Raw genomic sequence first — 11,731 nt, 5'->3', positions numbered from 1 at the left:
AAAATCAATCACCCAACAAGGTTACTGGACATACTACAAATATTGCAGTATCAATCATCAATTACAACTAACACTAAGCACTGGTACGGTTAAATTAAATTATTTGCTCAAACAGACGGACACAGTATGTGAACAAAAGAGGATTCAAAATTATACCACAGCAAGATCATTTAATTTTTGGGAAATCACTGCCATACATATCTGGACGCTTCAGTCTAAAAAGTTAACACATTCACTTGTGCACAAAAGGAGAACTTGAATTTGCATTATATTACTTGTTCAACATGCAAAAATAAGAGTAATTGAGATGGATTTCAATGACCCTAAACATTGACACCTATATGACACTATAAAGTCGGCATTTCCTGAGACAACCACACAAAAGCAGTATACATCTTCAAAAGATAATGCCTAACATTCATAAAAAATGTAATTTTGACTTGAATCGCAAGGGATTTACGTATAGAAAAAAGTCATCAAGCCATTGAAAAGTTGGCTTTCAAATGTGCCCAAAACTACATATTTAAATCAGTTAAATGCTTTAAAAAAAAACAACAAGATTAATAATGTATTCGTCTAATTGTTTATATTTTATTCCTAAACTGATATTTGGACATAATTCATGGCATGGAATACTGTGGGAGAGAAAAGGAGGATCTCACCAAGTCATGCCAAATAAGAATTTTACAATTTTAAAAATTCATATATTTTAAGATTTTTCTGCCCGGACAACAAAATTTAGCATGTCAAGATTATCATGTTTACTTAACAATGATGCTTGTTTCAAGCATTTTCTGCCGCTGGGAATTAAATTATTAACTCTTTCAGCCCTGGGACTGACTCAGTGTCAGATACCTGAGCTCTGGGCTTTCTAGCCTAAATTCAAACATTTATTTTTTAATAAGTTTTCCTTCAAATTTATTTTGGGTATAACAATCAATATTAGTGTTAAACGGACGTGGAGAAACAAAATGAAATGTGTAAGATTAAAAACATGAGATCATTTTTAAAAATGTCTCTAGAATGAAGAAAAGTAATGCAGTTTAATATGATTAATAAAATTATATAGTCTGTTTCCAGAAAACTAGCCAATCAACAAGCAAACAGCCGTTTGAGCAGTATAGTCTGTCACGGATATATCCGTGTTCAAGGCTATTTGAGTTAATATGCAAATTACAACAAATTAATTCATTGATAGCTCAAAAACCACTAAATTGACACCTCTCTTATGAGCAGCCTTAAGAGGATACATTATTATCAACCATGGCATATGATGAAAGAAACCCTAGCTTTACTTGTGGTGAGGGAACAATTTTCATATTCATGTTAGCAACTGAGCAATACCATGAAATATTGCAGCAATTAATTACCATCAGCAGCATCACAGATTCCCCCTGACCGCTACCTGTTCCACCCATGGGCTGACCTCATTAATGGGGTCGAGTTGACCTAGCACTAAAATACTGCTCAGAGGGGAAAATGCCACGCACTGAAGGACAATAACGCATGCATGGGAAAATATGTCCATCAGTCGCTAAAGGTCTTCCTCTGTGTGCGAGCACAGACCTGCGTCATCTGCAAATAGCATTTCCCTTATGAGGACTGTGCAGATCTTGTTCTTTGCTCTCAGCCATGCCAGATTGAATAGCTTCCCATCACTTCTGGTGTGCAAGTGGATCCCTTTTGTGGACTGTTAGAATGCAAACTTCAGCAGTCGGGAGAAAAATATAATGAATAAAGTCGGTGCAAGGACACAGCCTTGTTTCATGCTGCTGTGCTTGGGGAAAGTTTTTGAGGCTTCACCGTCGTGATGATGCCCTTCATGTCGTCGTGGAAGGAGGCAATGATGCGCTGAGCTGATGGGGGGATAGCCAATCTTCTTTAGCAGCTGGAAAAGGCCCTTCCTGCTAACAAGGTCAAAAGCCTTTGTCAATTCAATAAACGCAATGTAGAGGGGCATATAGTTGGGTGACAGAGTTTTCTCTGGCGTAGAGTTCCAGGTAGTGCTCTACCCATCTTTCCATCTGCTGGTCCCTGTCTGTGAGGACTTCCCCTGTCTTTGATTTAAGAGGTGCAGTTTTTTTTGTGGGTTTGCCTGTTTGATGTCCCCACTCATGCCCCTGATGTTGCCACTATCTGACACTTGCTGGATGTTGTCCGACAACTGAAGCCAGTAGTCGTTGGCGCAATGTTATGCTGTTTGCTGCGTTTTGCTGCGTGCATCTCGCAATGCCTGCAGGGTCCTCTGACTTGGGCCGCGCTATAGTATAACTGATAAGTGCGCTGCGCTTGGCACCAATGTCTGGCTCCATCTCTGTAATACTGGCTTCAAACCAATCATTGTTCTTGCGCTCTTTTTTGTCGTACGTCAGAACTGCAGTGCTGTAAATGGCATTTTGAAGAGAGTTCTAGCTTTCCTCTGCATTTCGTTCTGCATTTCTATGAGCTCCTCAAGTTGTTAGTTGAACTCTAGGTTCTTTTCCAGGTAAGCCGTATTGCTGATATTGATTCTGGGCTGACCCTTTCTCTTTGAATGATGAAATATTTTTGGTTTCAGTTTCACCTTTGTGGCAATCATTATTTAGGGAATCACGTTTAGTGATGATCATGTCCAGCTGATATAAGTGTTTTGACCTTGGATGTCTCCAGGAGACCTTGTGGTATGCCTTGTTCTGAAAGAAGGTGTTTGTCACGCAGAGTTTGTGATAGCAGTAGAGTTCAAGAAGCCTCTGACCACCTCTGACCAGTCTCATTCATCTTTCTTATGCCGTGGTGTCCCAAAACATTTGGCCATGATTGTCTGTCAGCACCAATTCATGCGTTGAAGTTGCCAGTGTTAGGGCATATGTGCAAAAAAGGTTCACTAAACCCTGCATCTATTGGGGGTTCAATCATGTGAAGCAATGTATGACGTACTGCAAATCCAACACCATGCTCCCTCACTTCCTCAGTGCATTTTCCTTGCCAGAAGACGGTATAGTGTTCCTCTTTCAGGGATCCCATCTCTGGGAGTCGCATTTCCTGCATAGCTACTATGTCGATGTTCAGTCTGTTCAGTTCACGATCAATCACTGCTGTCTTTCGAGCATCATCAATGACCTGAAAGTCATCTGTCAGTCCTGGGTGCATAGTTCTTACATGTCAGCCTGCTAAAGCGGAGAGCTGGGGACTTCGTTTTCTTTTTCCTTTGCTTGCCTGGTACAGGTTTAACGATCCACTTATCAAGTTTGCAGGCTCTAAGCTCCAGCACCCTGTGAATCAGGCAGATCATGGTGGGGGGGGGTGCCCAGCTTGAGGCGGGTGGTAGCTGACCAGTAGGATTACGGTGATCCCTCCCACCGTCGAAGACAACCGGTAGCGTCCATGTTGTTACTCTTTACCAGTGTGCGCGCGATTTTTTTTTTTAAGGTGAGACTGGAGTGTCCCCTCCAGGGTGTGCCTGGGCAAAGTAATGTGGAGATCCCTGGTGAGGTCCGAAGGATTGCACAGCGATAAGATCGACATCAGATTGGCTGCAGATTTCTGTAGGGTTTACTCCTTAGCCTTTCCTCCTTCTGAAGGTATCCACTAGGCAGTGGAGCCATATACAAATGGCAAGGGCATGGGTGCTGGATGGTCGGGCGACATTGGGCCCAGGGTCTACATGCTCCAGGACTATCCCCCATTCCTTGGCAGTTCTGGGGTGTTACATCAGACTTTTTCTTGTCCTATATGGATTGCCTGTAAAGGCTATCGAGCTCCATTTACCGGTAATCATATAATAATAATACATTTTTATTAGTATCAGTAGACAGAGACATTATGTAGTGGAATTTTAACTCGATGTCTAAGTGCATGCAAATCATGGACATCATTCTTAAACTTTTTTTCTAATTTTCTGGAAAAAATATTTTCTCAAAAATGCAGAATTGGGACTGCAGAAACATAAACTGAGGGATACTGAGAAGAAAAAAAAGCCATAATCTTTGCTCTATCAAACTATGCAAAGGATCCTTACTGTCCGCGAAAGACAACTCCAAGGCATTATATAAAAATTTAAACCTATTTTTCTACTTATCTTAACGACAAAATTCTACTATCCGAAAAGAGCTTGACAATTTTGATCAACCCACTATCAATTATCAACCACGTCCCACTAACATTGATTCATCACCTGATTTGTACCATCGCCCTTTTACAACGATGTATTCGTTCAGGCCAGACACTGAGGAAGAGATTTTATCAATATTGAAGAAATGTTTAGAAAAACGTGTACTTTCGACCCTATCCCATCCTGGCTTTTTCCTGCATGCGCTTCTGAACTTGTGTCTGCCATTCCTATCATTGTCAACACAAGTCTTCTGTCTTTGGAGGTACCAACTATTTTGAAAACTGCCTTAGTGTGTCCACTAAAGAAATCGACCGTCAGCAAAGACCAACTTAAGAACTATAAGCCTGTGTCAAATCTTATTTTATTGTCTGAAATTATCAAAAAAGTGGTTGCACATCATATTCATGAACATCTACAAGATAATAAATTATATTCTAGTTTCCAATCTGCCAACAGACCAGGTCATAGCACTGAAAGTTCACTTGTGGGTGGACATAATGATATTGTTAATTACTTGGTTTTGAAAAAAAACTGTTAATCTTGTCCTTCTCTACCTAAGTGCGGCCTTTGATACTATTGATCAACATAATCTTCTCACCAGATTAAAAAGTGTAAAATATGGCATCGATGGGGCAGTTTTACATTGGTTTTATTCTTATCTGATTGTAGGGGTCAGTTTGTCAGCATAAATCACAAGCATGTCCCCGATACTGTTCCTTTATCTTTTGGCATTCCACAAGGATCAGTCTTCGGGCCTCTTTTATTCACAATGTACACAGCACCTCTGAATGATGGCATTAGCTCTTGTTCTGATGGCTTTCATTTTTACACTGATGATACACAACTTTACTTTCCTATTGACTCGTATGATGAGCACAAAGTTATTCGAAGGTTGGAGTCATGTATCATTGCCATTAAAGACTGGATGACAATTAACAAACTAAAATTAAACAATGAAATAATATTGTTAGAAAACAACTATTCCAAAAATGTAATATTGTCCACTCATATTAATACTGTAGATTGTAAAATAAGCATATCTAGAAACAGTGTCCAAAATCTTGGTGTTTATTTTGACAGTAAAATTATAATTTTTATTTTAAGAGAATCTCCAATATAAGATCCAAGCAGGATAATGATATAAGGGAGCGTTCACATATTATGTCAACACTTTGGGGGGGAGGGGGGGTCTGCCAAATGTTGACAAGGTTTGACATGGGGGAGGGGGGGGGGGGGTTCATACCCAAGATTATGTCATCAAAAATTTGGTTATACAAATAGAATAAAAACACACCCAAGAAAAACACTGTAAAAGTTGAAATGAGAGAAAGCAAAAAGTATGTATTTTTTAATAGAGTAATATGGTGAATAATAAATGGGAAGAAGGCTCAAAAGAGATTGAAACTGCTGAACTGCTTACAATCTCATACCCAAATTTTAATAGACCGACAAGACAGCTAGGTTTGATTGTTTTGTTTCAAGTTTAGTCAAGGCAAAGAAAATCCCATAAAATTGAGTTGTTTCTCATATTCTTTTTCCTCTGCAAAACACATGATTACTTTACAAAATGAGTACTAAAAGCAAATTGAGTTTGTATGACAGATTTGTTGATGCATATCTCAAGGCACACCCTGATATTAGGAAACGTCAGTTTGCTTTACATCAAGCTCAAGCCTTGTGGAATGGGCTGAAATCTAATAAAGTTGTGGACCAAGAGAAGGCTTATAAAATGATACTTCAATAAATTAGAATGTTTGAAGTTTACCTCAACACCCATTTCATTGTGTTATTTTTTTCAGTAGCATACAAACATGTCTACAATAGGGTTTCCGTGACGTGAAGCGGATTAGTAACATATATGTTATTATTCGGATAGGACATCAGTCTTCACAAATTACTTTTTACCAGATCAGGTGATCCACCTATACCTATTCACTGCTGGGTGGACAGGGGGCCCCCGAAAAAAAAAATGTGGCTGCGATGGGAATCAACTTGAGTTGTCAGGTCTTCAGCCACGCTCTAACCACTGAACTACTCTAAACATGTCTACATCTTCAAAATGGACTTTTTATTTTTTTAACATCGTGTAATGCTGGCTACCAGTATTGAACAGAGACAAAGAGGTACATATCAAATTTCACACCTTTTGGCACTCAGTTGTTTTTACCTCTTTTCCTCTGTTCAATAGCCACCATCACATGACTTTCACGAAAAATAGTCCATTTTGATGATGTCATCATATTGGGGGAGGGGGGGGGGTCAAGTCAATGATGACAATTGATGACATGGGGGGAGGGGGGGTCTAAAAATGCCAATTTTTTGTTGACATAATATGTGAACGCTCCCTAACAAAATTATTAGTATATTCTCTTATAATTACTAGAATAGATTATTGTTACGTTCTTTTTGTCTGATTGCCCCAAGTCCAAGTATTCTATCAATAGACTGCAGAAGATACAAAATAAGGCAGGTAGATGTATATGTGTGTGTGTGTGTGTGCACGTGTGTGTGTGTGTGTGTGTGTGTGTGGGCAGGTGGGTGGGTGGTTGTGCGTTTGAGTTAATTGTAAAGCGCAGCAGAGCACTTTTAAGTGGATGCTTAGAGGCTATAGAATTATTTATTTATTATATATTATATTATTATCATTAATATTATTATTATTTTTATTATTATTATTATAATTTTTTTTTTTTTTTTTTTATTATTATTATTATTATTTTTATAATTACTATTATTATTATTATTATTATTATTATTATTATTATTATTATTATTATTATTATTATTATTATTATTATTATTATTATAACACATTTACTAAAAGTTAACGCCAGTGATGTCATCTTTCATTTCCGTTCAATACAAACAAATGGTGAAAGAATTTTATGAACGGAGACATAAGTGAATGTACAGATTGTTTGACATTTCTGTGATGGCCTCATTTTTGTGTTGTAAATTAATGCTATGCATTTAGGTAAACTACTCACAATATCTGCCAGCTGGATATAACCCTAGTGTTTATGGTTTGATTGATATACTTCAGTGAGTTTGTTTTCTTTTAGGGATTATACTGCACTTGCGACAGTATTAGGTAATTTAACAGCCTGTAAAAAGGAAGGTGACATAGAGGAAAAGTTGTATATTAAAGTTGAAAACACCAAAGAAAAGGAAGACAAAGGAGACTGGTTTAAATAAAGAAGAGAAGATTCCACAAGCAATTCACCTATTTGCTTTATTTTGACAATACCAAAAATCCCATCCAGGCACAAAGAAGAAATCACGCTACGAAGGATATACTTAAATTATGTTTACAACACACACTACAATCAAAACTAATAATCATAATAGGACATAACAGAAAGATGATTTGCAAGGAGAAAAATGTTATCTCTAAAAAAAATATATACATTTAGCTGTCTCCCTCTCAGCTTAGGATCCCCACCACAAGCAGGACAAGAAACTAGCAATCTCAATCTAGAAAAAAAACCAGAAACATGGAAGGGAAAACAGATACGGGGATAGAAGACACAGCAAGTGACCTCATGCCCACCTTGGGAGGCCAGAGGACCAAATCACTGTCTTAAAACAATAACTTCTAAACTATGAAAATAGAACAGGGAATTGTATTGTGCTTGAGATTTCAATGATTTCGAGATTTTCGTGTCAGAGATTTCCATGCTGCACTGAGTTTATTTTGTTACGTCCATTGAAGATTGCTATGAATAATAACTCCTATGTTGAGTTTCCTTTAGAATTTTGTTATGATATTATGTAGAGTTTATTGGTCTAATTTGTTTGGACCTTGTTGAACACTGGTTATCCCAGGATACTATTAGTTTACATGAAATAAGATTGGATGATTTTAAACAAGTTGAAATTAAATGACAACAAAATTGAAGTTATGCTCTGTGTAAAACAGGACATCCCACTGTTTTTCTGAGTATAAATGGACATGATATAAAATATATCAATGTTGTAAAAAATGTAGGTGTACTTTTTGAGAGTGATCTGTCTATGTCTTACCAGGTGTCTAATCTTTGTAAATCTTTAAACTATCAACTTAAAATAATTTCATCTATTCATAATTATCGCTTAATGCAACTAAAACTCTTGTAACAACACTGATTCTGTCACTGATTGCAATTTTCTACTTTTTAGCATAACCTGTGATAAAATTTATAAATTCCAGATAATTCAACAGTGCTGCAAGATTGGTAACAAAACAAAAAAGACTTGCGCACTTCCTTCCTTTACTGTATGAACTTAACTGCGTTTAGAGTGTTTTAAATATAATATTGCCAATGTGTTTTAAATGTATAACCCAGGTAGCCCCATCTTACTTCAGAAATTATTATTATTATTATTATTATTATTATTATTATTATAATTATTATTATTATTATTATTATTATAATTATTATTATTATTATTATTATTATAATTATAATTATTATTATTATTATTATTATTATTATTATATTATTATTATTATTATTATTATTATTAGTATTATTATTATTATTATTATTATTATTATTATTATTATTATTATTATTTGATATAGCGCCAGTATCCACAAATAGTGCTGGGTAAGTCCATAAAAAATCATCACTAAGGTCAAAAAATAAATCTATTAACTGGTGATCTTAATTGTACTTTTTACCATTCAGGATAGTTGAATTTTTAATTTGCTAAAAAACAACGGTGCTAACCTACTGTTTTCATCTTCAAAATTCAATGAATGTGGAGCACATGTGGCACACATTAAACTAAGTGATTTTTTTATTGATTTTGTTTATTATTACTGTGTAATTTATATTAAGTTAATAAATGATAATACCTGTATGATTTGTTAGGTAATTGGTTTGGTGACAGCTTTACAAAAGATTGAGATGACAATTTATTACGTTCCTGGTTTATCAGTCTTGACAATTTACCCTAGATATGAATGCCACGTCAGTGACAAAAAAAAGTACATAATTTTTATTTTCATGCAATAGTTTGATTGATTTATCTTTTTGTGCACACTTAAAAATCGCTCTTACTATTTGATTACCAGTAAATGGTAAAAGTTAAAGATTCCACACAGTGAATAAATGGAAACATAAGACTATCCACTGAGCCGAAGCTCAATGTCAACAGGTGTCAGCCATGTTGTCCGGAAAGTCAATGCCAATAAAACCGAATTTACAACAATATCGAGGAACAAAGAGGAATGGAAAAGAACAAAGAAAGTCGGCTCACTAATTGGAGACACCGAGGGTGTACAAAGAAGAAAACAGCTATCAAACGCCGCACTCAGTAAACTCACCAATGTATGGATTAGAGGTGACAAAATAAAGAGAAAAACCAAACTGAAACTGTACCGTGCTCTTGTAAAACCGGTACTTCTGTATAACTACAGCACTTGGGCGTTGACAAAATCCGAAGAAGAACATCTGGATGCCTTCCATCGCACACAGCTAAGAAGGGTACTGGACATCAAATACCCAAAAAAGATCTCAAATGAATCACTCTATAAGATCACAAAAGAAAGACCAATCTCCCTTGACATTTTACAACAACGATGGCAACTTTTCGGTCACATACTACGCAGGGACAAAAACATACCAGCTAACCAAGCCATGTCGGGATATTTCCAAAAACACGGGAACCTTTTCAGAGGAAGACCGATCACAACACTCCCTGTGATCCTAAACAAAAACCTCACAACACTTGGACAAAGCATTAGTCTCATAACGGCAGGGGACCTTGAAAATCTGAGAACCCTAGCAGAGGACCGGCAATGTTGGAGACACCTCACACAGGAAATACTGGAAACAGCCAAGGCGACCCGATCTTTCGGTCGAGACGCGAAAGGCATCTAAGTCAAGTCAGTAAATGGTAAGAAGAAAGTGATCAGAAAAATAAATGGAACCATCACTGATGTGGTACATTTTTTGTCTCTGACGTGGCACTATATATAACGAAACATCCGGTTTGTTAACAAGTAATTGTCCCATGCATAAGATATTAACAACAATGCATGGGAGTCATTGACATTTTAAAATGTATTGATAATCATTGGGTTTCTGTTGGTTATTAATGTATAAAATATGTCTGCCTATCTTTCCCAGATTTCAACCGAACTATGACTCCAACTACCTCAAGAGAAAGAATGAGACAAAACAGAATGAGCATGATGGAGGAGGAGAAACTCATGATGAGGGAAACGAATAAACAGCAGCAGAGAAACTCCAGATTAAATCAGACCGATTAAAAATGAAAAGAATAGAGCATAAAAAGTAGTGAAAAGAAAAAGAAGTGGCATTCAGAGCAACAACAGAGGAAAAAAGATTAAAAATCAGCGGCTCTAAAATTTAAAGCTTTCAACTTTGTATAAGCATTTGTAAGTGCTTTGTCAAAAGCTAAATCCAGTCTACCAAGCAATTCATGTAGAAAGTCAGCATTGTTTTTGCTCTTGCTGATAAATATTCAATAGCAGACAGTTCAGCCACTAAGACTAAGATACGTGGAAAGACCCTAGACATTGAAGTTCAGAAGTTTTATGAATGAGATATGATCTCCTGGTCACTAGTGAAAAATTTCACAATAGCCAGAATTAAAGATGGTAAATAAAGGAAGTAAAAGAAGCTGTCACTTTCAACTGTGAAAGAAGTCCATTATAAAACCTAAAAGACTTGATTTCAAGATAGGCAAATCGAAATTTGCTACCAGGTGACTACCACATATTTAGCTCATATCGGAGAGGGATCAAAATGTTTGCTGCTGTGTGTATCATGAAAACTTCAAGCAAGAAAAGTCTTTCAAGGAACACTGACAGCAAACAATTATTGTGTGACTCTATCTGCAAACCAAATTCATCTTCCTCTTCATTAGACAGTTGCAGTGCTTGCTTAGAAAAACCATCGTCTCTGGTTGTTGATGCACTGATTGCTATCGAATGACGATTCCACTACCAAAATCAAATAACCACTTCGGTTCCTTCTACAACGCAAAACACAACTTAGTCTCTTAAGAAAACAAGAATTCATTCATTTCAATCACTCAGCATTCACAAAAGAAAAAAAGCTTCAGGCAAATTTGAGCTCTGGATAAATTATTCTTCATGACATTTTTTCAAAAAATTATACAGTGAAATACGAAAACTAAATTATGACGACCCATTAGGATCAGGCAGGAATAACAGACTTAATAGCTTTGATAACAAGAGCAACAGTCAACTTCCTCTGTCAGATGATGTATTTCACACGCCAATGGAGCTGTAGTTTGCGACAATCAATGATTCTTAATTAAGGACTTTTGTGGTGAAAGGTGATGCAAATGACATTTATGATGTGTATTTCTATTCTGACATAGCTGAAATTCAGTTCAAGTTCAATTTTACTATCTCCTTTGGCAATGCAGGAAATCTTTAATGAAATCATACTAGTTGTTGATAGGAGGACGAGGAGGAAGAATTAATTGTTAATTAAGTGTTAAGTGTTAATTACAAAGATCTCTGTCCAAAACAAATCGCTTTTATTTTCTAAAGCTCATCAATTTTAGTACTTACAGTGAGAGAGAATATTATGTTTCAATTTTGTAACAGGTTTGGGGAATTAATTAAGTTAATTTGATGATTTTTGCCATTTGTTTTGG

At 36.3% G+C, this 11,731-nt stretch overlaps 1 protein-coding gene across 5 annotated transcripts in view; it reads right to left on the bottom strand.

Moving 5' to 3' along the window:
• LOC144965503 (glycerol-3-phosphate acyltransferase 1, mitochondrial-like) overlaps positions 1 to 11,731 on the bottom strand; it is a 279,629-nt gene that overhangs the window by 174,689 nt on the left and 93,209 nt on the right. The gene's annotated exons all lie outside the window — the stretch shown is intronic.

This window comes from Berghia stephanieae, chromosome 2 (genome assembly GCF_034508935.2).
Source record: "Berghia stephanieae isolate SIO BIC M18660-M18661 chromosome 2, UCSD_Bste_1.3, whole genome shotgun sequence".
NCBI classification, from domain to species: Eukaryota; Metazoa; Mollusca; class Gastropoda; order Nudibranchia; family Aeolidiidae; genus Berghia; species Berghia stephanieae.
The sequence above is the reverse complement of the archived record's forward strand: the minus strand, read 5'-3'. Positions and strand labels throughout refer to the sequence as shown.